Source organism: Pholcus phalangioides, unplaced genomic scaffold, assembly GCF_987345545.1.
Source record: "Pholcus phalangioides strain wild (caught in Gottingen) unplaced genomic scaffold, Ppha-v1.0 ptg000017l_1, whole genome shotgun sequence".
NCBI classification, from domain to species: domain Eukaryota; kingdom Metazoa; phylum Arthropoda; class Arachnida; order Araneae; family Pholcidae; genus Pholcus; species Pholcus phalangioides.
In genome coordinates this window covers 43468813-43494926 of record NW_028301610.1, presented here as the reverse complement: position 1 = coordinate 43494926, position 26114 = coordinate 43468813, and the positions used below count along the sequence as shown (strand labels likewise).

The window sequence follows — 26114 nt, the reverse complement described above, 5'->3', positions numbered from 1 at the left end:
CCTACTGAGATAAAATATTACCAGGGGAAAGAAGGGCGAATGAATATATAACCATATGGTGGTACATGGTAATAATTTGATCGTATCTTGGTCGTTTAAACGGTACAGCTAGCTGTGAAAAACCTGTTTGTATTAACTGTAATTTTATGTGATTTTGGATGATTATATATTCTCAAATATTTCTACCAAGTTATTACATAAGTTATAACTATAGTACAGGGTGTCCCGTAAATACGTAAATAGTTAAAAAATTCGTTGAAGGAATTGTTGAAGTTGAATTCGGTCTGTGAAAAAGTTATTCTGACGAAGGGGAATTGTAAGAACAAAATTATGTTTAATTCAAATTTTTGTCGATAGATTGCACTGCACGAAACTCCGGCAGTAGTGATTGAACCTGAAACTTTCTTCAATCTATTCTATGACCGAAACGTTCGTAGAGCTTCAGCTTCGTTTTTTCGTGGCTGAAGTAAAACAACTTCACTAATAGTGCTTTATCCACCAATCTCAATGTCACAATGAAAACCTTATGTAAGCGCGAGTACTAGGAAAATTCAGAAATAAACTGTTAATTGACACCCGTCATTTCATAGGACTCTGATTTGCATATTTCCAGCAATTTGCTTTCCTGCAGTGACATCTATCGACAAAAATTTGAATTAATTTTTTCTGCACCAAAAAAAAACCCTCTTTGTGGGAATAACTGTTTTTTAGCAAACCGCATTCAAATATACTACTAAGTCATTCAATTTTTATGAATTTTCAAACTATTTACGAATTTATTACGAATTCGCCGTGTATGTGCCTACTTTGGAAAATTCGAAAGAATATCATATCATTCATTAGAATGTCCATAATTTATCTTTGAAATTCCTTTCGGTTATTTTTCCGGTTTTATGAATTTTTAAAGTTTCTACAGAGTTTTTACCCACCCTGTATAAGACGCTTGGTTAGTAAGAGAATACATGTTGGATAAATCTCGCGCTCTCGAAATTATGCGGCATGTAGGAAAATAAGCATATTGCTCCTAACTATAATTTTATGAAGCGATTCCTACCGCTAATTACAGTCGATCCCGCTTATAACGTTCCCGCTTAGAATGTTTTTCCGCTTAGTACGACTAATTTTTGAGAGAATTTAACTTTTTTCCTATATTGATACTGTGTTAACTTTTCCCAGGTACAACGTTTGAAATTTTGGCTGTTCCCGCTTACAGCGTTCGAAAAATTCACATCGGGCTTTTTCCTCCCTTGAAAACAGCGCACTTTTTCATCCTTTCTCACAGGTACAGAAACGAAAATGGTGGTTATTGGTGTGCTAGTGATTAACAATTATGTGAAAACTAGAGGTGTGTGTGGGACTTCTCTTTTATGGTTCTTTGGAAGCCAGTTAGTTTTTCGGCATAAAGAATCGACTGAAAGTACGTTTCTTTCATTTTCAAGGGTTAGTAACTGAGATAAGAACTAGAAAAAATTCTCAGAAGAGGTTAATTTTTTTCCTTTGAGGTCTTATTCAAATTTGCCGCATTAAGATCGATTCCAAAAAAAGGACTTCTTCCAAAAAACGAACCTTCTCATAGTGGTGTTATAGACGACTGCATATAACAAAGGAATCAAGCGGTGGGTCTTCTCATCCGACTCCGAATCTATTGATACAAAATGACCCGGAAAAGAGCGAGATGGACAAAAAACATAAATAACTTGACAGATTTTCAGACGCCAGCATCAAGTAGCATTTGAATGCGGCTTTTTCAGATAGGAAAAATTGGATTTCTCAACTGTACTTCTTGGAATTTAATTCTTCACAGAACAGCCAATACGATGCTTTCGTAACCTTTGAAATTTCGGAAAATGAAGGAGTAACATCGTTAGATTTTGCCGAGCAAAGTTACAGTCAGAATGTTCCAGAGCAAGTTAAAAAAGAAAAACTCCAAGTGTGTAGGGGATTAAATAAATTCTTAAATTTGTAGATGATAAGGATAACCCTTTGCTTTCGAGCGTTACAACAGCAAAAAAATTCAATTTACCTCCCAACACGTTAAACACCATCCTAGGTTCAAATATGCATTGTACATCAATATCAAAATGTAAGATTTCTTTTTTTTATTTTTTGTTTTTTCCCTACAAACTACATCCCGTATAATGCAGGTTAATACATATATTTAATGGAATAACAAATACATAACTTCTTCCTATTAAATCTCTGTGTACCGTAGTGTTTGTTAATAAATTAAAAAAAAAACTGCATAAAATAGCTATGGTCGGTGAAAAACTGTCTTACAATTCTTATAGACGTTTCCCGCTTATAACGTTTTTTAGTTGCGGTTTTTGATAGGCGCGATCAACTGTATATCAATAAGTAGTTTTGTGAGCAGGCTTACATTTGGAATGTGTCTTGCCACCAAAGAGAAGCAGCTCTGCTTGACTTGAAATTTTATTTTTTGCCTTGAAGTATATTTGTCTCTCATCAGGTATCGTTTGAAGTGTAGCCCAAAACAGTTCGGTTGATGCTGCTAAAACAACTTTTTTCTCCAAATGTGGCCCAGTAAACTCAGAAGGCTCGGCTGCTCTAACACACACATACTTGGTAAGTCAGCAAATATTATCCTGTAAATTTGAGGCAACCAAAATGATGGGAAATTTAAATGCACTACTTGTGCCCATGTGTAGTCAAATTTGTAATTTTATCGAGAGCCATCACTAATTATTTGTTCATCTGTCAGGGCATTCCGTAAGACATTAGATGGGCTGCTTAGTAATAATCGCAGAAAGTAGGCTATCTGATTTCGATTAAGACTGAGATCAGTAGAATTCAAAGTTACCATGATGAGACCCTCCAAAACTAATGCAATAGATTGAATAAAAACAATGTTCAAAAGTTCACTAAAACTTAAAATACATACTAAAATTTCCTGTTCTACGTGCTATAGAATTATTTCGGACTTCATGTTAGTGATAAGGTTGCCTATATCCCAACATTTTATTTCTTGCTTTTCTCTCCCTCAACATGATGAACAGAAATGCTAAAATGGTGCAGAAATGTGGTTCAGATAACTCAAAATAGTGAGTCAATTGGTTTAAGACAGTGTTTCGCAACCTCTGGTCCGCGACGATGACACAGGCGCTCCGCAGGCAAACTTGGTAACTCACTTTTAACCGAATGAAAAGCTATTCAATTCTTTTGTCAGCAAAGCTTCGTGCCAGATTCTGAAACAAAGTGTGTGTACATAATAGTCTGAATGGGTATCTAGTGCTGTGTCTGATTACTAACATCATAAGAGCTCATCGATAGAAATTTTGTGCATAATAGAAATATTTAAATCTGTATATACCCTTTTTTTAAATAATGTGTTTATATTCATGTAATGTATTTTATATGCATAATAAAGCACCCGACACCGCCCAGCTTCCCCTCATCCGCAGGGCCGTCTTAAGAGTACCGTGGGCCCTCGGGCCAAGTGATATTTCTGAGGACCTACCTGGCTAATTCTCGAAAAATTCAACTACTTCTCGTTTTTCCGAGGCCCCTCTTCTCTTGAGGCCCCCGGGCCGTGACCGAGTGGGCCCATGCGTTAAGGTGGCACTGCTCATCCGGGGCAATAGCTAAAATTGACAATGGTCGAGAGAGCCTGGGCGGTGCACGGTATGGAAAGAAATGAAATGTTCTGATTACTCAGTGCTGCCATCTATGTATGAAATTGTGAGTGAAGTTTAATGAGGGAATATTTGTACCATTGTAGGCCTGTTGCTCTCTGTGTCGAGATTTTTACGGATAGATCGGCTCGCATTCGCGCCCCGAAGTTGGAAACCAAGAAAACCAACTTCAGTCGACCACCACCGTGAAACCGGTGGGGTGGAAACGATGTGTGAAACAATGGGAACAACGGGTTGCTGCAGATCGAAGGAAATAAAAATGCACTTCCCGAGAAAAAAAAATTCACCATGACTGAGATTGACCATATTTCATCGAGAAAATTAGCCTACAAGGGCCTTCTCTAAGACCATAGATAGATATCTATGTTATGAGCAGCCCATATTTTTTATGGGCATCTTTTTCTCAGCCACCTCGTTGGGCATTTTGCCTGTTGTGGCATTGTATTTGTATAGGCTGCCTAGTAATAGTCGCAATAGGTTTTCGGATTTTCGATTAAGGTTAGATCAGTGGAATTCAAAGTGGCCATGATGAGATGTTTCGAAACGAATGCAATACATTCAATAAGAATAATGTTCCAGTTCACTAAAACTCAAAATGCATACTAAAATTTCATGTTCCACGTGATACGGGTTGTATAACATATTACCCTTTTTATTTCAGACTTCATGTTGGTGATAAGGTTGCCTATATCTCCTACATTTTTATTTCTTGTTTCTCTCTCCCTCAACATGATAAAAAAAAAGATTCCTAAAATGGTGTAGAAATCTCATTTTATTCCCAAAACTGGCGAGGAACTTGCACACTTCCTTGCTTTTGTCACATATAAAAAAAATCTTTGTTTCATATACATATACATTAAAAAAAAAAAAAGAAGAAATGATATTTTTTTTTATCTTTTCTTGTATGTGTGTCTGGGCCTATCTCCCGTTGAGCCATGTTAGGAAGGGTACAGAAAAATCGCAAGAAGTAGAAGTAGTAGTAGGAGAGGCAACCAGAATTCCGGAATGGGGAAGATAAAAATAGAGGTGGGAGTCGGGCATGTTGAGAAAAGAATGGGAGAATGAAAGGGAACATAGAAAAGCAGGGAGACGAACCAGAAATAATCGATCTTTTCGACGCACGCGATTCCTGAATCGAAGACAGCTTCAGGATCGATTTCCGTTTTGGATCTTGTCGTGCAAAGACTGCTGCTGTTGCTGCTGGTGCATAGTCAGCGAAATATATCCACACACACACACACACACACACACTACAAAGCACCAGAAATATTTCGATATTCCATCCAACCTATCCTTTACACTACCGGAGTTGTAATTTAATCTGACTCGATATTTCTCTAGCAAAAGAACAACCTTCAAGTTGCCTTATTGTATATCCTGCGAGTGAGATTTCAGTCCGTGTGTTTCTTGGATCTGATTCCCTGTATGTCTTCTCTCTCTAGAACATGAGGGAGGGGAAAAAATTGCATAAAATGATGCTTTTGTTTCAGAAAGTAATCAAAACTTTGGGTTGAAAATAGTCTTTACAATCCCGGGAGTTATGCGCTCTAGCGAACTTGCTGGTTTCCTATATTATTTTAATTCAGTCGAACTCGTTCAAAGGAGAGAAATTCTGCTTCTACAATCGTTGTTGATGTTTTTAAGATACTACAGTAGTTTGAAAAATATCATGAATTTTTTACGGATATTGTGTTTCACAATAAATAATGCAGCAATAAATATTCTGTACCACTCCAAGGAGATGGTCACGATTACAGAGACAAAAACGCATGGTGGCGAAAACGACGATTATGAGTAGCCTTGACTTGTTTCTTGAAGTAGACTCTGAAGTGTGTTCCATATAAGTCCATTCAGAGAAACAACAAAGCTAAAAAATATAACGAATGCATAGATTGAACCAGAATTAATCTAAATTAGTTTGTCATATGATCTCTCTCTCTCTCTCTCTCTCTCTCTCTCATACTTCTCACCAAATTTTTTCTGAGCGTCTCTCTTTCAATATGCCAATTTATAGGACACTATTAAAGAGAACTGTCCAGAAACTACTGTATGATCTGCTTCTGGACTATTCAGCACCTCAAAAGGTGATATATTTTTTCGTTTTAGAAATATTGCATTAAATGATTTTGTGTGATTTAGAGAGTAACCAAAACTTGGAGAATTGAAAATAGTCTTCACGCAGGATCAATCCGGAGTTATGTGCCCTGGCGAGCTTGCTGGTTTTCTATATCATTTTAATATAGTTGGACTTGGCTATATCTGTGTCTAAGAGATCAAAAAATTTTGCAGTTACAGCCGAGGTTGGGTTTTCTAAGATATTAATTTCATATACACATTATATAAACAGAGCTATTATGAAGTATTTATTTAACCCAAATATATAGATAATATAGAAATAAACAATCTACCACCCCCGATAGAGAACCTTTGTATGCAGAGATGCGGACCACATCTTTTTGAGCTCTGAATTTATAGTAAAATTAACATTCACACATGAGTGACCCTCGCTTAATTTTTTAGTTACGTTCTGTTCTGAATTCAAACAGTCTCTTCGAAGACACAGCAGAGCTTGAAAATATAATGAATGCACATATTACTGTAAATAAGGTCTTCCAACTTTGTTTTTCCTACCATCCTAATTCTTAGGAAATATTTCTTCAGTACCCCTTTCCGATGTAAATTCATAGGCGTACTGTACCAAACACACAAGAATAAAATAAAGTTGAGAATCTTGATCATTACGAATTGGAAATCATTCCAATAAGAATCCATGGATTTTGATAACTCTGCTAATATTCCGATGTACGATAGACTGAAAATGAAGAATGATTGACAATGCAAATACAGAAAAATAAATACATAGAATATATGTAATAGAAAAAGACAGCCAAATATATTCCAGCACTTTGTTTAGCTCATATTTTCAGAGTTTCTCAGAAAAACACGTCAAAATCGAGCGCGGAAATTCTAAAAAACTATTCGTTATATCATGAAACCGTTGCATTTCTTCGACGTTAAAAGAGAGGTTTTAAAATTATTCTCTATCGAAGTTACAATCGAGTTATAACACACTTGCAGTGTGCGGAATGAGAAGAATGTGTTGCGCCGAGATCTGCCCTCAAGACTATTATATCGGCTTAAAGAAGGCCTGGCAGGCAAGAATTATAAAATACTTATTTATAACCGAGTTTTTCACGGAACGTATCTCGTAAAGGCAGTTACTATTTCGCTACAGCGGAAGAAATAAAAGAAAACAATACATATTTAACAATAATAGATGGCGACACTTTCAACACGAAGCATCCAAACTCATAAACCAACACTACGACCGTTGACTAATAACCCCAATCGCACGGTAAAAGCGCATAAGAATGCGGAAAGGTAAGCCGGAGTACGGACGGATAATTGACCGATTCACCGATGTCATATTTGCATTGAAAATGCTGTTTTCTCATCGAATTCTCAGTCAAACTCAAGTCAAAAAAGGCATCGAAGATTCCACGAAGAGTTTTTCGTTATAACCGACGCAACGCGACGTGTCGTTAAAACAAAAGTTGGCATTTTTTAAGTCCGTTTTTGACGAGAAATATAAAAAGAGGCAATCGGATATACTGTGCATGAAGTTTTTGTTTCTTTATGATTCGGGTGATCGTATTTGATCCAGAAATATACGAGAAATCGATATAATTAATACAGGACATCGTCACACACAATTCTCACTAAAATATTTCAAATTTCCCGACAAATCACGTATTTCTAATAAATCACCACTGGTGAGAAATTCAGTGCTATAGCAAGTATGCAGTGATTTAAAATGTATTTCACGGGGGGGGGGGAAGGAAAAAACACGGCTAGGGCCGTCTTAATGGCGTCACAGACCTACGGGCAAAAATATTTGCTACCCAATTTTCATACTCGCTGTCGAAAATTCGACCAGATTTAAATTTCAACAGGACCTTTTTCTGCACTTCAGGATCGTGCCCGGGTGGACCCATGTGTTGAGACGGCACTGAAAACATGGCGAATATGTGAGATTAATATTGTTATTTATAGTCATATAATTACCATAATATAATCTATAAATTATTCAAATTAACTTCATACCTGATTTTAGTGAGAATTATGATTCAAAATGAACTTCGTTGAAAAGAAAGGGCCTTTACAAATGAAAAAAGTCAAGAATGGAAAAGTTACGCAATATGTTCCGTGTACGTGTCATATTATTACCGCAATTACGCGGTAAATAATGCGGAATAACGACACACAAAAGTGCCGTCATATCCGAGGACGTTGCGTTTTCATTGACGTTATAAGCGAGGTTTGTTAGCATTATTCTCTATGGGAATTAGCAGGACCACCGATTAGTGATGTTTTATTCAACTAGTGCCGTTGTTACCGAGGTGTCGTTACAACCGTGTTTAACTGTTGATCAAGGGTGCTCAACCTTTTCGGGAAGTGCGGGACACTTCATTGGTTTGAAAACGTGTTGCGGGCTACTTAAGTGATATGTAATTGTGCCGCAGGCTGTTTGTGTGTGTGCTTAAGTGATCTGAAATTGTGTTGGGAGGAACTTAAATCATCTGTAAATGTGCCGTAAACCACTTAATCGGAGTGATAATGTACCGCTGTGTCGCGAACCACTTCAGTGGCCTGGTACAGCGCCCCTTAAGTGATCTGTAAATGTATCGTGAACCACTGGATTGATCTGGGAATGGGGCGCGGGCTGCTTAAGTGATATCCATAAATATGTACTGAAACTTAGGTAATCTGGGAATGTTACCATAATTACCATAATATATAATCTATAACTTATATAAATTATCTTCATTCCGTGAAAAAGTCAAGAAGTGCGAATTACGTAATTATCCGTATACGTGTCATATTATTACCCTAATTATGATAAATAATACGGAATAACGACGAAATTCTGTCGTTATATGCGAGGTCGTTGCTTTCTAATTGACGTTGCAAGCAAAGTTCCTCAACATTATTCTCAACAATTATTAACGTTACCGAGGTGTCGTTACAACCGAGGTCGTTATAACTGCTACTTAGCTGCACATGCACCTTGTACGCATTCTCTACAGAATTTCTAAAGAATTGGTAGATGCCGGAATGTGTGCGTGTGTGTTGTGAACCTACAGTGAAGTTTGATTCTGTGTAATTTTCTTGTTCAATGTAGTGCTGCCATCTGTCCAGTGCCATCTTAAGGCACGACCCGGGAGCCTCAAGAGAAAAGAGGGGCCTCACAAAAATGAAAAATCCGGTTGAAATTATCGATTTTCGCCTGGTAGGGTCTCAGAAAAATCACTTGGTCAGGAAGCTCACGATGCTCTTAAGACGGCCCTGCATCTGCCGTGAATTTTTCTAACTATGAGTGAAGTCTAAAACCAGGTTTTCCTAGAAGCAGGTTTCCACAGCGCGCGCAGCGTAAAAACGCTGATTGGTCAAAAAAACCTGAATTTCAGGTTCTTAACCAATCAGCGTTTTCAAATATCCACCAGGATAACCAGCACCTCCTAGAGATAGAAATGACGTCAATAAGTAGTCCATTTTCCCTCTTGTTGTGAGGAAAAGAAATGATCTCGGGCTCAGAGATTGGCGATTTCTATGTCCCACTTCCAATCACTATGCGGCATTTGTGAGCAAATCAAGAAGATTCTACGCCAAAATAAGAAGAAACGAAATAGGATGCTGTGTTACAAAATGTGGCAAACAGTGCAGAGGCCTTCTATCTCTAGGAGGTGCTGGGAAAAACCAGCTTAGTGATTGAATACTGCACGTTGTGTAGGCCTGTTGCTCTCTGCTGCGAGACTTTTTTTTTAACGAGGAGACACCGGCTCGCATTTGCGCATCGAAGTTACCAAGTCCGGCTGCATATCAAAGACCGGGTACTTATGCCGGGATTAAACTATAAATGTTTGATAAAAGTTCTTTCGCAAAATTTTAAAAATGCAACCAATAAAGGTATCTCGAATTTCACCAATAGATATATTGGTTGGTTTTTTGCTTTCAAACTTTGTAAAAGATCCTTTATGAAACTTTTATAATGTGATCCTGGCCTTAGAGTATGACTAGTTATTTTGTAATGTTTGATTTTTTTTAAGGAAAAATTTAAAAAGAGTAAATTAATAAATTAATACTTCCAAATATAGATCACAATTGAACACATAAAAATTATTCCAATACATTTATTTAAGAAATAATTCGGGTATCCGAAGCAAATGACAAACTTCAAAGTGACTTTTACTAGTTTGGGGGCGTTTTCTCTAAAAACGTGAGAAAACGTCAAATCACAGTCATTCAAACGAATAAGAAAACAATATCATTCGCGAGTTTGCGTCACACACAATAAAGTTATTCAAGCTACAAAATCTTGGCGTTTCCTTTGTATTTTGTTGACAAACTACCCGACCACAAAAGAGGAATCATCTTTTTCTGGTGAAAGTCAAAAACAAGAGGAAGAATGGTGTAGAGGCCACCGAAGAGAATATTCGTCGGTCTCTCCGTTAGAATGGCTATTGACGGGCATGTAGACATAGGGTGGACGAAGGGCCGGCCAAAAGCCAAGTTGTTGGGCAGTGGTGAGATGGAAGCCCTCTTATCGGATGCTGTACGCTTCGACGAACACAGGTCGGAGCTAATGGATAAGCAGCATTCTAAAGATTGAGAAGAGGAAAGAAACAAAGAGAGAGAGACGGCAAAAGAGAGGGGGGAAAAAAAGGGGTTTGTAGTTGGAAAGAAGCACAAACGGGAATTCCGGAAAACCGGAAAAGCAGGAAAAAGGAACAGAAAAACATTCGTTGATAGAAAGCTGTCAGTAGACGACTTTCCAAGGAAACGCCAAGTGATATAAGAATCTTTCTCTCGTCTTACTCTCTGTACCACTAGGTCACCCCAAACTAGTAAAAGTCACTTTGAAGTCTGTTATTTTTGCTTAGGATACCCGAATTATTTCTTAAATAAATGTATTTAAATAATTTTTATGCGTTCAATTGTGATCTATATTTGAAAGTATTAATTTACTCTTTTTAAATTTTTCCTTAAAAAAATCAAACATTACAAGAAAATTAGTCATAGTCTAAGGCCAGGATTACACTATAAAAGTTTCATAAAAGATCTTTTACAAAATTTGAAAGAAAAAAAAAAACCAACCAATATGTTCATTGGTAAAATTCGAGATACCTTTGTTGGTTGCATTTTTCAAGTTTTGCAAAAGAACTTTTTTATCAAACGTTTATATTGTAATCCCGACCTAAGTAATCGGGCACGGATCCTGGAAATTGTGTCGGGAGCGATTTATTGGGTATGTTTGTTGGCTCGTCTCGTATTTTACGGAAAAACCAATTTTTTCCCATGAAAACACTGAACATGAATTTCTCGGATTGCATTTTTTTATCTATCTCATTCGTAAGATTAAGAAAACACTACAGTTCCAAAAATTCTGAAATTTTGCAGAAATTATTTGACAAGTGTTTCCGTAATAAACCTCAATATCTGATAATTCGTACGAATTTTTAAAGTTTGAAAAAAATACAAATTTCAAAAAAATCTGAATTCAACATTTTTGAAAAAAAAGTATTTCCCATTGGTCAGTTGCCAAATCAAAGATTCATTCTACTAACACATGCTGAATAAACATTTCTCAGAGCAGGACAAATACTAGGTTCCAAGTCACCTTAGTGACTAAAAAATTGGTATTTGGTGCCTAAAACTTTCTTTGCGTAGTTACTAAATTGCAGGCTGAGAGCAGCATAAAATGTTTGGAATTTATCGCAGAATATATGTGCCAACATGAAAGTGGGTCACTATGCCCTGAAAAAGTTTCAAAAAAAGCATTAGGCTACTATACACTTTTTTCACTGGGTAAAAGTTTTTCACGCCTAGATTTTTTTTCGAGATTTGTTCAGCCCTCACATTTAACCAAATTTTTGGCGCTCACAGTAGTTTTTTTTTAAATCTTATGGATGAGCTGAAAAGTCTGAGAAAATCGCGTTCAAAGTATCTTTTCGTTGTATAAATTAACACTATAATTCATTACTTCTTTCTTTTATTTTGAAAGAAAACATTGACACGAAATTTTTTTGCATTTGATATGGACGAGAGATATTTTTAAAAGTCATTTTTGAAAAATTTAATTCAAGGGCTGTGACACCCCTCAAGTCCGGAAATGAAATCTAGTAGTGCCAAACTGTTGAAAAAATGAACTAAATCATAGCATCAATAGTTCGCTTCTGGATTGTAAAATCACAAAATTTTTAACGTGCGACTTTATTGCAACAATTATAGCAAAGCCTACTTTTTTTTCAAAATGAGGAATAATCGATAAATCGACTTAAACCACTTTGATGTTAACCTTCTCATATACAGCGTGTCTCAGTATCAGGTTTACAAACTTCTAGGAGAGGTATGGTACACCTCAGTGGTTCTCAACCTTTGGAAGCCCGCGGCCCGGTTGATTTCTGTTATGTGAGTGGAAAGCCCGGTCATACGCACGCCTAATGGGGCATAAATGGGTAAAAATGAATCGGTCAACTATTCACGGCCCAGTACCGGGCCGCGGCCCGGCGGTTGAGAAACACAGGCGACAAGGAATCACATAGCATTGCTGGGTCGGAAATGCTTTTCTGACGCGCTAATGACACCCATGTTGACAACGCTGCGGAACTTGTTGCCTGAATTGCAGGGAAGTCCTAGACATGACCCGGAATGTTTGAAATTCAATGCGCCAAAGATGTGAGACCTGCTTTACAATTCGTGGGTAACACTTTGTACACCTTTGACCTGTTACTTTTTCGATGCACATTTATTATTAAAACGCGTGTTCACTTACATTGTCTCCTTTGACTTCTCGTTTTGTCTGTGTACCGTACCGCATCAGGGAAGCATTTTCAACCATGCATTGCTATGTGATTCCGAGTCGTCTATGCGTTACCTGCCCCTCCTAGAAGTTAGTAAACCTGATGCTGAGACACCCTGTATATTTGAATAGCAGAGAAAACAGAAAAAAATTGATGCTGCTGTAAATCAAAATATATTGAAAGAACTGTACATATGAAAGTTATAGATATATGTAACATCTTCACAAATAGTAGAATGTACAGGCAATACTCACATACTCGGAGAGGAAAAAAAATTCGTCTTCACTCGAGTCCGTCATCTAAAAGTATTACGTTCATATATTGAAGATTCTATCATGGTGCTATCTGTAGAAATTCCACTTTCTAAAAAAAAATTGGAAAAAAACCATATAAGTATAGAACACATTCAAATATTCTTGAACCTGCATTAGGAAAAATATTATATGTATGTAAAAAAAAAAAAAACGGGATAGGGGAAAGTAGTAGACTATATGTGAAGAAATCATTCTAGAGCCCGAGAAAGAGAGATGAAGGGTTTGGGTCCTTTTTCTTTTGAAATATAAGGATGAATTCATGACAACTTGAGATCTCGACTACTTTCAGAAGCATTTTCTGACTGGCGCACATACGGAATAGAGGAGCTTACTAAACAAAATTGAGTCGCAAACTCCTGAAGGACGGATGAAAAATTAAAGCGAAAAAAAAAAAAACCCTTTTTTTTTAATATTATTATTTTCGTAGGAGGAGGTTCAATTCGATTTTCCAATATCCTCCTCTTCTTGCGTTTGGCACTTCACTTCTGATATAGGAATACCCGAAAACGGAACTGACAGATAGAGAGGCTTTGGGGTCAGGGTGAAAACACTTCGCCTTAACTCGATGAGAATCCATTTTTCTCCAGCTTTTTTACTCTTCTTCTCCTTTAATATATATATGTTTTTTTTTCCTTCCTTTATACATATATTTCTTCTTCTGCCCTCAAACCTTTAATATGCAGCAATTCCTCAGATAGCCGCTCTGAAAGAATTTACTTTACTTTATTCCGAACGCGAAGTTCAGTAGCAGAGAAGATCAAACGGGGATATTTTTGTGTATAAGTTTATTCCTGATCAACTAATTTGAAGCACTTTTGTGTATTGATGATTGTTATTTCATAAAAAGTCTAATTATAAGTGTGGATGAAAACAGATACATTTTATTTAGGGCTGGAAATTGATTGAAATTTTTATCTGGTTAATCAAAAAAATTTAATTGATTAATAAAATTTTAATCGAATATTCTTAAATGTGCTATTACTGTTTACAAACTGTTACTTTCTTTTTGTTAATTGATGCTACACAAACATATTTTATTTATTTCATTCACCTATTCGCTATATGTGAACACACTAGAATAGATCAAGAAATTATGGTTGCAAGCTTGAAGTAGGCTAATGCTGAACATTTATGTCATATCGTGGAACTTCTTCACTAGGATCTTGTTGCTTTTTCAGAAAATCAGTTATTTTAGGTTATAGTCACTGATTTCAAAACTACTTTCGATCTTGATAATGTTACTTTTTCCCCTGGAAACCACTCCCAAAAACTGTTTCCCGAATACGAAAACTGCTGTTCACATTCTAGACAACAAATTTTTGTCTTGTGTCTTCTAAAACTTCCATCAAACCCGATTCAAAACTGAAATCATCACTAGTTTTCGTTGAATCGACTTCTATTTCCCCCAACGCCAAAGACTTTTATCAAAATATATTCATTCATCACATAAATATGGTTATTTTTCCGAAATGTTACATCTAGGAATATAATTTGAAAACACCCAATCGGTTTTGCCGAATGGATCTTAAAAAAAAAGTTAGGAACTTTCAATATAAATCAAAATCGAATTTTAATCGGATTGATCGAGTCGATTAACTGAATTTAATCGATTAATTAACTATTAATTGAGCCAACTAAAAGTTTTAACTATGATCAGCAATTGATCGATTAACCAACCCGATTAATTGATTTTAATCGCACCAGCCCTAATTTTTTTTACTTGAGTAGATCTTTATAAAATCTGTACACGTATTACATGATGACACACATTATATGGTTTTTTATATGTTAATATTGCAAAAACAATAGGACGCAGATGAAAGTTCATTTTATGGATTTTTATAGGTATCCAGTTAGGTTTTTTTTTGCTTAAGTACATTTAACAAATCTTATTCCTGTTCTTATTTCTGTAAATACATCGTCGATTATGACCAGCTTTATCACCACCTTAACCGTTCAAACTTCAATTTCTCGTGCCTCAAAAATATCTATCGCAGTTAAATGGTAATTGTATATAAGAATAAATAATTATTTAGAAACAATTATCCATACTTTACTCATCGGAATAAGTTTATAACGTGAGGAATCCCACCGGATTTAATGTAGCTAAACTGCGAATTAACGCAGAAATCCACTTATTTCACTAATGTGGAAAAGCAAAAATTTGGTTGGCATGAAATATTTAATAAGCATACATGACGATTTGAAAATTGGTTGAACTTCTTTTTAATTTTGGGTCGTAGCTAATTAAAGGTCAAGAAACCGGGCACGAATCTTAATAAGGCATGTCCAACAATAGCATATTGACGTGCAGACTTCTTTAAGTTTAGATTCCAAGCTGACTGATTTTGTACTGTAATGATGTTCAAAATGCGTATTAACATCCAAACGGTTGCATTGATGATGCAGTGCACCCTAATTTTTTTACTATAATTTCCAAATAAAATCATAGTAAGTTGACTTGATTTCGGGGGTGATTATAAAAAAAAAATTGAAGAAGGGGGTGATGTGGAACCAAAAATTTGGGATATTGTTTATAGGTGGTTTGTTTTGCGATCGATATATGCAGGAACGTGAGTAAAAATTGTGGTGTAATATAAGAAATTCTGCATTCGAAAAATAAATATGTAACACTGTACCACGAATTTGATCGAAGGTGTCGTTACAGATATATCCAAGTCTCGTGGTGTCCTTTCCAGATATTTTGATATGCTAGAATCCTCAGAAATACCAATTTTGATTCCCAAAAATTGCAAAAGCATACGCCAACTATTTTTTTGTATGTGTATTTTTAAAGATGAAATTTGAAAGTACCGAAATTTACATAACGAAACACGGTAGTATATACCTAACAAATAAATTATAACATGGGAAAAACTGTGGGGCAGCTTCCAATAATGATCCACACTACATCAATTATCATAGTTGATATTAATGTATTATTCAATATACATAATTTTCCAATGATATCGTAAATTAGGAACAATATAAAAAATTATTCAGTTCATTTTAATCTTTCGAAAAAAATCTCAATTCAATTTTAAACGAATTAGATATTTAACCGCATTCGAAAAAAAAGGATAACAAATAATTACTAGAAATTTTTAAAGACAATATTTAATTGAAACACATAACCAGAGGGAGTAATCTATAGAATTTCTTAAAAATTTATATTAAGTATTGTTATTGGTCTTTTCTTGTAATGTTTCCACTTTAAATCGATACGAGAAAAACAGATTTACCAGCGAACTAAGAATAAAAAAAAATACGTAATATATAAACTAGTAACATAATAAAAAACACAATGAACACATAATTAAAAATTAATTAATTGAAACTCGGGAAAAACTTCGAGACAACTTTAAGCAACGATCAATTATCATAAATGATACTAATATTATTCAATATACATAATTTTCCACACACACACACACGCGCGCGCGCGCAATGAGAATAATAATTTCTAATTTACGAATAATTCAAAAGCTTATTCAGCTCATTTTAATCCTTTAAAAAAACTATTTTTGATTTAATTTTGAACGAATTGAATAAACAACAGCATTTGGAAAAAAGGAACAGCACATTGCTACTAGAAAATTTTAAAGATAGTATTTAATTAAAAAGTATTAATTTATGGCAAGAGGAATTAATCTATTTCGTTCTTTTCATTTATGTTACGCATTTTTATTGTGCTTTCCTTGTAGTTTTTCCACTTCAAATCGATGCGAGAAAAACAGATTTACTAGAGAAATAATAAAGTAAAATACATAATATATATATATATATAATGAACTATTGGAGCAAAATAAAAGAAACTAAATAAATTAATTAAAACACTGGGAAAATTTTCGGGACAGCTTCAAGCCACGATCCATACTACATCAATTATCATAGCTGATACTAATATATTCAATATAATATAATATAAATAGTATATAAAACACGAATGATTCAAAAAGTTATTCAGCTCATTTTAATCCTTTTTTTTAAATATAGATTTAATTTTAAACGAAAATGATAAGTAACAGCATTTGAAGAAAAAGGGATAACACATTGTTGCTAGAAATTTTTAAAGACAGTATTTAATTAAAAAGTAGTACTTTTTACAACACATGACAAGAGGGAATAATCTATTTCGTTCTTTTTATTTTATATTAACTATTATTATTGTTCTTTCCTTGCAATTTTTCCACTTTAAATCGAAGCGAGAAAAACAAATTAAAGCAAAATCATAATAATAATAAACTAATAAAACATTATAAAAAAAAACTAAATAAATAAATTAAAACACGGGAAAAAGTTTTTTACAGCTTCAAGCAACCATTCACACTACATCGATTATCATATAGCTGATACTAATATTATTCAATATACATAATCTCCCAACGAGAATATAAATCACGAATAATTCAAAAGCTTATTCAGCTCTCAAAAAAAATCTAGATTTAATTTCAAAGGGATTCGATAAGCAACAGAGCAGTTGAAAAAATAAATAAATAAATAACGCATTGTTAACTAGAAATTTTTAAAGACATTATTTAATTGAAAAGTATTACTTTATAACACATGACAAGAGGGATTAATCTATTTCGTTCTTTTTATTTATATCACGCATTGTTATTGTTCTTTCCTTGTAATTTTTCCACTTTAAATCGATGCGAGAAAAACAGATTTACTAGAGAAATAAGAATAAAGTAAAAATACACAACATGGAAAAAACACACTCGCAACAAAAAACAGAATGGTACTTTGGAGCACAAAAATCACAAGACCGTGACGTGTGAGCGGGTCGCGTATCTAATGACCGACCCTGGTTTGGATTACATAGGCCAGGCTTTGAACAAATGCTAACAAATATTAGTGTGCTGTAAACGAGACTAAGGGAAGCAAAAGCACATACACACACATACATACGCACATTGCTGGGATCCATTTTCGCTCAAGTTTTTTTTTTCCCAGGCTAATGTTTTAGATGAGAGTTATACGCGCGTTTAGGATTGGATACACATTTGAAATCCAGTTGTGATGAACGTAACACACACGCTATTCTGGAATTTTTTCAATAATCCATCCGAGAAGATAATCGATTTCGCATATTTTATCCCGGAAAAGTTTTATTTGAATTAAAGGTCGGTGAGTTTTTGTTTTTCCTTAATCCTCGAAATTTACTGATTTTCCTTAAAAATATCTGTTCTATTTAATTTTTCTGATTTTGAAATTTCTTAAGTAGTCACACACCATTTATGATTGACAATGCGTTTGCTCAACGCTTTGTTTACAGAAAAAAATTATTTAAATAAACATCTCTCTCCTCTCTCTGTGAGTTTGTTTCCTCGTCAATCTCCGGAATTTACTGATTTTCCCTAAAAATTGTTCTATTTAGTTTTTCTGGTTTTGAAAATTTCTACTGTAGTTCTGATTTTTGACTGACAATGCGTTTGCGCAACGCTTTGTTTAAGAAATATATATTTGAATAATTGTCGGGTGGTGAGCTTATTCCCTTAATCCCCGAAATTTACCGATTTTCCTTGAAAAATTTGTACTATTTAATTTTTCTGATTTTTAAATTTCTAAAGTATTCACACACACACCATATATGATTGACAATGCGTTTGCTCAACGCTTTGTTTAAAGAAAAAAAAGTATTTAAATAAACATCTGTGAGTTTGTGTTTTTTAAATCCCCGAAATTTTCAGATTTTCCCTAAAAAAATCTTTTTAATTTTTCTGGCTTTGAAACTTTCTACGGTAGCTCCCATTTTTGACTGACATTGCGTTTGCGCAACAATGTTTAACAAGAAATATTTGTCGGTGAGTTTATTTCCTTAATCCCCAAAATTTACTGATTTTTCTTGAAAAATTTGTTCTATTCAATTTTTATGGTTTGAAATATCTAAAATATTTACCACTTTTGAATGACATTGCGTTTGCGCAACGCTTTGTTAAAAAACACCTAATTTTCGCACAAATTTTTGTATGAAGTGACGATCTAATAAGTATCAAAATATTTTTTGAAAATTGTTTACAAAGAAATTTGATTTTTTATGACGTGACGGTCCAAAAATGAAATTTTCCAAAATTTTATCCTGATTTGGAATTTTTATTTTCATGACCATGAGCAGGAATAATTTATTTTTGAAAATAGGAAAAAAATAAATTTTTCTCAAATGTTTTTGTCACATAGTGCATGAAGTTTCCCAAAATTATGATTGCAATTACTTTAACTAAATTAAGTTTATTAATTGAAAATTTGTATCAATTATGTAAAAAAAACATGCTGAATTGATGCCCAAAATTTTTTAAACTTTTAAAATAGGTTATTCAAGTAATCAGTCATCACATATATGAAAATTATGCGCCAGAAGAGTGTCAAAAATTTTCTTTTATTAACTGATCTTTTTTAATAAATTATTTTACCAAAAATTTTAATTGAAAAAAAAAAATGTTTTCTTTTTCACGAGATATTGTATTAAAAATATTGTTTATTGCGATAAAATATAACATATTATGAATAAATATGCAAATAAAGTTTATTAAAAAATGTAATTATTCGTATACAAATATCAACTCGTTTTATTGAAATATTTACAGAAATAACTGAATCGTAAACTTCTTACAATTCAGTAAAAACAATAGCAGTTCAGTATTAACGTCATTTTTGTTTTAGTGAATTTTGCGTGATTGTAAATGGAATTGCTATTTATATACAATATTACGTAACTATGAATATTATAAATGAACGCCGGTTGAAAAAATTGCAAAAAAAATGTTTTCATCAAAAATGTTAAATTTATAAAAACTGAATTGCTTTGCTAAAAACACTTGAGTACTTTTGCATAAAATTAGGTAAGTTTCGGATGAAAAAATATTTTATACCGGGTATTATATTCGTGATACATCTGACCCATAATGGTTAATACACATTAAACTGCCACACAACACAATGTCTGATAATCAATATAATTACATTCAGGCATGAACACGATCATCCTAAATGACTGAAGGGCAAAAAAGTAATTTTAAAAATTGAATACTCATTTCTTCGTTTTCTTGGTAATAATCAAATGTGATTATTATTTTATATCGGATTCCATTAGTGAAATATTTAGTGATGCGCTATCCAGAAAGAAGCGTGAACTATGGTAAATATAATATAATGAATGGTTGAAAGGAATTTTATAATTAAAATTATTTGTTAAGAACCATGAAAATGTAACATTAGAAATAAAACTTTTTGATTTTATACATTCTTTAGACAAGTTTATTATTTCAAGAATGTGCGTTAAACTTTCTCAATAGATATAGGCTGCAGTGATTTTGTAGTCATTTTCAAAATGTTTGTTCTACGGAGAAAGAACAAACCAGGGGTGACTCCCTATATATGGTATATCAATCGTTAGCAAACGCCATTAGAAAGTACACATTTGAAAAATTTTCAAATTTTTAAATAGTTTCCATAATGCCGGGATTATACTATAAAAGTTTGATAAATGTCTCATCCAACATGAATGATTTTTCTCGTAATTTCATTCAAGTCTTTCTTTCTTGATTTGAAATTTCATTAAGGCGTATAAAATATTCCTGAATCATAAAATAGTTATCTTTAGGCTGGCACTAGGCCGTGATTACACTATAAAAGTTTTAGACAAGTTAATTTATATTACTTGAAAAATGCAACCGACCAGCGCATCGGTTACTTTCCAGCTAATGTAACCGATGCACTTATTGGTTGAGTTTTATAAATGAACTTTTCTAAAACTTTTATAGTGTAATCCCAGCCTTACACTATAGAAATTGTATAAAAGCTATTTTACAAAACTTGAAAAAACAACCAATAAGCCTGTTGGATACATTCACGCGAATGTAATCGATACGTTTATTGGTTGCATTTTCAAGTTTTACGAAAAAACTTTCAAAAAACTTTATAGCGCTTAAGGATAACAATATTTTATGATTCGAAAATATTTTATACATCTTAATGAAATTTCAAATCAAGAAAGAAAAACTAAAATGAAAAAACGTGCAAAAGCATCCATATTGGATGAAACATTTACACAAAAATAAGATTATATTAAGCCTAACCTAATAATCCGCAGCATCGTTACATTCGTTGAGGGAGTATAGGCCTACTGTATATGACAGTTTTTCAGAAATCCTTCCTTAAATCAACTTTTTTCATTTTAATCCATTCGTGGGGTTATGTAATAATTATATCAGATGTTTTTATTAAAGAAAGTTTTCAACATTTCTTCTTTTTATCTTTTTAATCTTTTTATCAATATTTCATACGTTAAATTCATATCTTTCTTTCACCATGTCACAATGAAATTTTTGCTAGGTGACTTAATGTTTAAATATATAAAGATATTTTCAATAAATATAAACAATTTTAATTAAACAAATTAATGAATCAATTTACTTGTAATAAGAATGTGTTCAGACATACAAAATTTTTAAACAGTTTTTATTGCCGTTATATTATAAGGCTGACTATAGATAATTAAAGAAAAAATACAAATTTTTATTTGACGCTATTTTTTAAATATTTGTATATATATGTGTGCTCTCTCTCTCTCTAGATATATATAAATTGCTCCTGAAAATTAAGAAACAAGCATTTTATGCCGGAGAGATGTTTTTAAAACTGAAAAAAAATCGTACAAATTATAATCGTATTCATTAGAGGTTCGGTTCACGTAAACTTCTGTGGTGAAATTCAGCGATGATCTTTAATGAATGATGAGATCTTAAGATCCCATCGATTAAGAATAAACTCATGTAACAGCAGTACGTAGGCTATTTTCAATGATCTCAAATGGAAATTATTGTTGAAAAAAATAAAATGCAAAACATTTGAAGCTATGCCAAACATCATTCCTGATGTTGACATTTTGGACGTTTATCCGTGATCCTTTATCAAGCATGATCGATTGATATATTTTAGACAACTCGCTAGAAATTTATTCAGTTGTAGTTTAATTATTAATATACTATAATATAAACACAGACAAAATATTTTGGGGGCTACGATTTTCCGATATCTGTTTCATATTTTATTGCTATGTATAGCAAGCATCTGACTCTAAACACAACGAAAATCGACGACTATTTTCCGTTGTAAAGTTGCCAATATCGAATCAGAAACCCTCACTGTTTTTGATATATCACAAATACTTCATTATTTCAAGAAATCACTTAACGAGTAGGATTCACAAAATGTTAGTGATGGTAGACTTTATTCACACAATCTGTAGTTATTCTTAGATTTGATCATTGCATCAATGAAAATTACTATAAACCAATTACAAATTAAATGGTTAAAAAGATGGATTTTATAAAAAAGTTACAATATTCAATTCCATTTACATTATGGTACTATTCACATTTTTTAGCATTAAATATAAAGTATTTATTGTTGATTATGCTCCCTGTCGCATTGATTATAACAATTTGATCAACATAATGAAAAATTTATGTTAATTTACAAATTATTATTACTGTATTAATTTAACACTGGAATTTTATTATCAAATGATGGCCATTTACGATTTTTTTTTTTGATTCATGTACATTGTAATATCTCACATATTATATTAATATCCAAAATAAAAATATACGATGTAATATTAAAGTAAAACTCTTTTCATAATTAAATATTCAAACGTGGTATAATATGCGATACAATTTTTCTCGCAAAAATAACAAATATCAATAAAATGTAGTTAGTATTTTGGTTTAGTTTAGTTAACGACTTCGTTTCGTATATTTATTCAGAACGTAATGAGAAACAACGATATTCGTTCAAATTTATAATTAATTTATTCATTAATAAATTTTTTGTTTTTACTATTTTGATAAAAATCTGCATATATATATATATATACACCACAGGGAAAGAGAGACATAACCACGTTTATTCAGATGAAATGTTTCGAATAGAATTCAAACATCCTAAATGAAACGCATTTGTCTAGAAATATGTCTGGAATTTCAATGAAGTATCGACTATATAATTCTTTTAAAAATAACATTAACTCTATTTAAATTCATATGTGAACACCGTTTCAATAGTTTATTGTCCTGTTTATTTCAAGCGATTTATCATCTTTGATTTAACTCAGCTTACGTTGAATACACAAAATTACAAAAATCGAAATACTAAATTATAGGATATTAAATGAGGATTTTTTGAAGTTTAATTCTCATGTATTGAGAGATAGATTCAGAAAACTTACTTTATAAAAATAGTCCGAAGATGAAAAAAACGATGGTTTGGAACGAGGATGGGTAAACGTTAGCACCAGAAGCCAAGCGCGTACCACGTCTTTGTGAGGTACCACCCAAGCTTAATAATCGCACATCCAAAGCACACTAGTGGCACCACCACCAACATATGGCACTGCCGAAGGGAAAGGCTCTTTTTAAAATGGTAGACGGAGCTAATTGCTATAACTACCTCTAGTATTATCATCATCAAGGCTCATCAAAAGTACTTTACGATGCCATGGGTTCACCAAGCCCTTCTCGGGAGTCATTAGTTTCAGCAACTGAGTGAGTGGAGAGTTAACATCATCCTTTCCGGTGTAGCACAGGGCTAAAATCCCAGCCCATTGTTAATATATATATACACACACATACGTGGAAAAAAAAATTCTCAGTGACTCTCCCGAAGAGACTAAGGTTTTTCAAGGTTTTTTTTTTTTTTTTTTCAATCGCTACTAGTGCTGTTTCCTAGATTCTGTTTGTCCCGAGTTTGCAACAATCGCAGTTTTCTCCGTTTTCAAGCGGTTAAAATTTATGGGTATTTCCTTTTTTTTTTTTGGAGGGGTGGAGGAAAATAGTGAGAGACTCGGTGAGGTAGGTAAGTCGGATCGCTAAATCATCGATCTTGCTGCTGTCATGCTGTACAGAAAGACGTTTTACTGCCCAGACCAAGGGAGCCATCAACTAACCTAAAAGTTTCCTTCTCCTGATGCGCCTCTTTTCTGTAGCCGTTTTAGAGGTTTGAAAAGTTAACTTTTTTTCCATTCAGTGTACAATAGCAAGCAACGCAGATGGGGAAAGAATCATAGAAAAAAAAAATACACACGAAAAATCTCCCACAAAAGGTGGCTTAATAATAAATTGTTGACTTACAATACGCGAAATATCACAGATATACTGTACGACAAAGATATAATGTAAGACAGATAAAGAAAATGGGCCTTTGAGTACTTTATGACGTTTAGAATCAATATATATTTTCTTTGTGAAAATCCCACCTGTTTGAAAAACTATATATATATATATATTTATTTAAATTTCTCTAATTTTTTTCGAAATTCTATAAATAACATTCGGAAATAAATTTTGTTTGAATTATTTCAATTTTTTATAGAATTTTTATTTTCCGTACTTACAGGAATTGAATCTACGATTATTTTAATCCATTATGTTTACCGAAAATGTCACAAGGTTCGAAAACTTTTTCATTCATGTAAAATAGCAACAATAGATGGGGAAAGAATCGTAGAAGAAAAAAATATGTACGAAAAAATCTTTTCCACAAAAAGGTGGCTTTTAGGCTACTAATAAATTGTTCACTTACAATTTTACAATACGCGAAATATCAATGATATAGGCCTGCTGGATGACTTGGGAATGTAGATAGACAAAGAAAATGGGCTTTCGAGTGCTCTTTATGTGATTTAGAATCAATATATTTTCTTTGTGAGAATCCTACCTGTTTAAAATACTGCATTTATTTCAATTCCTAATTTTTAAAATTTTTTAAATAGCATTCAGAAATAAATTTCATTTCTATTATTTTCCATTTACATGGAATTTATTTTATTTCCAGTACCTAACCCTTTATGGTCCCGTGTATATTTGCAGAGACAGGATGTCCTGCAAGTGTAAATGAGGCCTTTATCTCATTAACCGTCCGTCGTAGCGGTATGATTCCAATTTAGAAAATGCTTAAGATGCATTCAAAAATTACCCTGTACCATTTGTAGAGTGAAAATATAGTGAGTCATAAAATAAAGAAACCTAAATTTTTACATGTTCCCCTTGTCCTCTAACTTCCAATTAGAAAATTGTTGCCCTGTATATCTCTTGAGGCAAACAGAAAAAAATAATGTTTTTAAGTGAAATATTGGCTAAGATATCTGAATTCAAATATCGGAGAAAAGACTAGCAAAAACTAACGGGCAACGCACCTTTCCCAACTTTTCTCCGATTTTTGAATTGGAATATTTCAGCAAATATTTCACTTAGAAACTTGGAATTTTTTGTTAGCCTCAGGAGAGACAGGGCAACAACTTTCTAATTAGTAGTTAGAGGACAGGGTGCCGTATAAAAATTTAGATTTTTTTTTTATTTTGTCACACGCTGTATTTTCACTGTTAAAACTGGTACAAGGTAATTTTTGAACGCCTTTTGAGCATTTTTTAAATTGAAACTGTACCTCTATGACAGACGATTGATGAGCTAAAGGTCGCATTAGCACTTACAGAACACCCTGTATATGATAAATATCCTGTTAAAAAATATACGTTATGCCAATTTCTTTTCTCAATTTTTGTGTTGTTGTAGAAAGGACATCTTTTCGAGTCATTTAAGTAGAAAATACAGCCACACAAGTAGAAAACCTTTTTACTAAAGAATCGATTCCTTCTTGTCAGTGTCAACTTCTGAGAGCTGCTGAAATTTTACGTGTTCAGAAATTTACAAAATTACACCGAATTGAGAGGGAACTGGAAATGAAATTCAAGGTAACAACTACTCAACTGTGCTAAGCGCGATTTTATCAGTTTATAGACAACAGTAAAATTAAGGGACACTGCATATTTTACCCTTAATTGGCAACTGTAACTAATTAGAACATCCACTTTAATTATTTAAATTGATGTGTTAATGTATTTTTTTTCAATTAAACATAAGCTTACAGCACCCATTGACATCGTATTTGTAAGAAGTATATTTTTTCAATACGTGTGTCTGGAAGTGAACCATAGAGAGTTAAATAACATTCAGAAATACATTTTATTTCAATTATTTTTCAATTATATTTCATGGATTTTATTTTATTTTTATTTTGTCTACTTATATTGGGAATTAACGATTATTTAAATTCATTATGTTATTGAAAATGCCACATTTAGTGATTATTTTATAGTCAAGAAAAAGTATTCTTCGGTGAATTAACTACCAAAAATATCATAAGAATATTCGAAAGTGCAATTTTACGAAGATTAATTCTTAAAACGTTTTCCCCCGCTTAGCAAGACTCATCTTCACATACATATG

General features: G+C 33.1%; 1 protein-coding gene and 1 long non-coding RNA gene across 4 annotated transcripts in view; one reads left to right on the top strand and one right to left on the bottom strand.

Annotated features, from left to right (window-relative positions):
• The window catches only part of LOC149073490 (uncharacterized), a 179223-nt gene that overhangs the window by 2329 nt on the left and 150780 nt on the right, over positions 1–26114 (bottom strand). The window contains exons 1-3 of one of the 3 annotated variants that reach the window (XR_016194417.1): positions 23060–23297; positions 12766–12874; positions 12484–12626 (exon numbers count right to left, since the gene is read on the bottom strand). This is a non-coding gene — a long non-coding RNA (uncharacterized LOC149073490). Of the gene's footprint in view, positions 1–12483; positions 12627–12765; positions 12875–23059; positions 23440–26114 lie in introns of those variants that run through there. The other 2 variants (XR_016194416.1, XR_016194418.1) reach the window with 2 other exon arrangements.
• The window catches only part of LOC149073491 (uncharacterized), a 61496-nt gene continuing 53238 nt past the window's right edge, over positions 17857–26114 (top strand). Inside the window, exon 1 of the mRNA XM_089246620.1 lies at positions 17857–17954. The gene's annotated coding sequence lies outside the window, so the exon portion shown is untranslated. The remainder of the gene's footprint in view (positions 17955–26114) is intronic.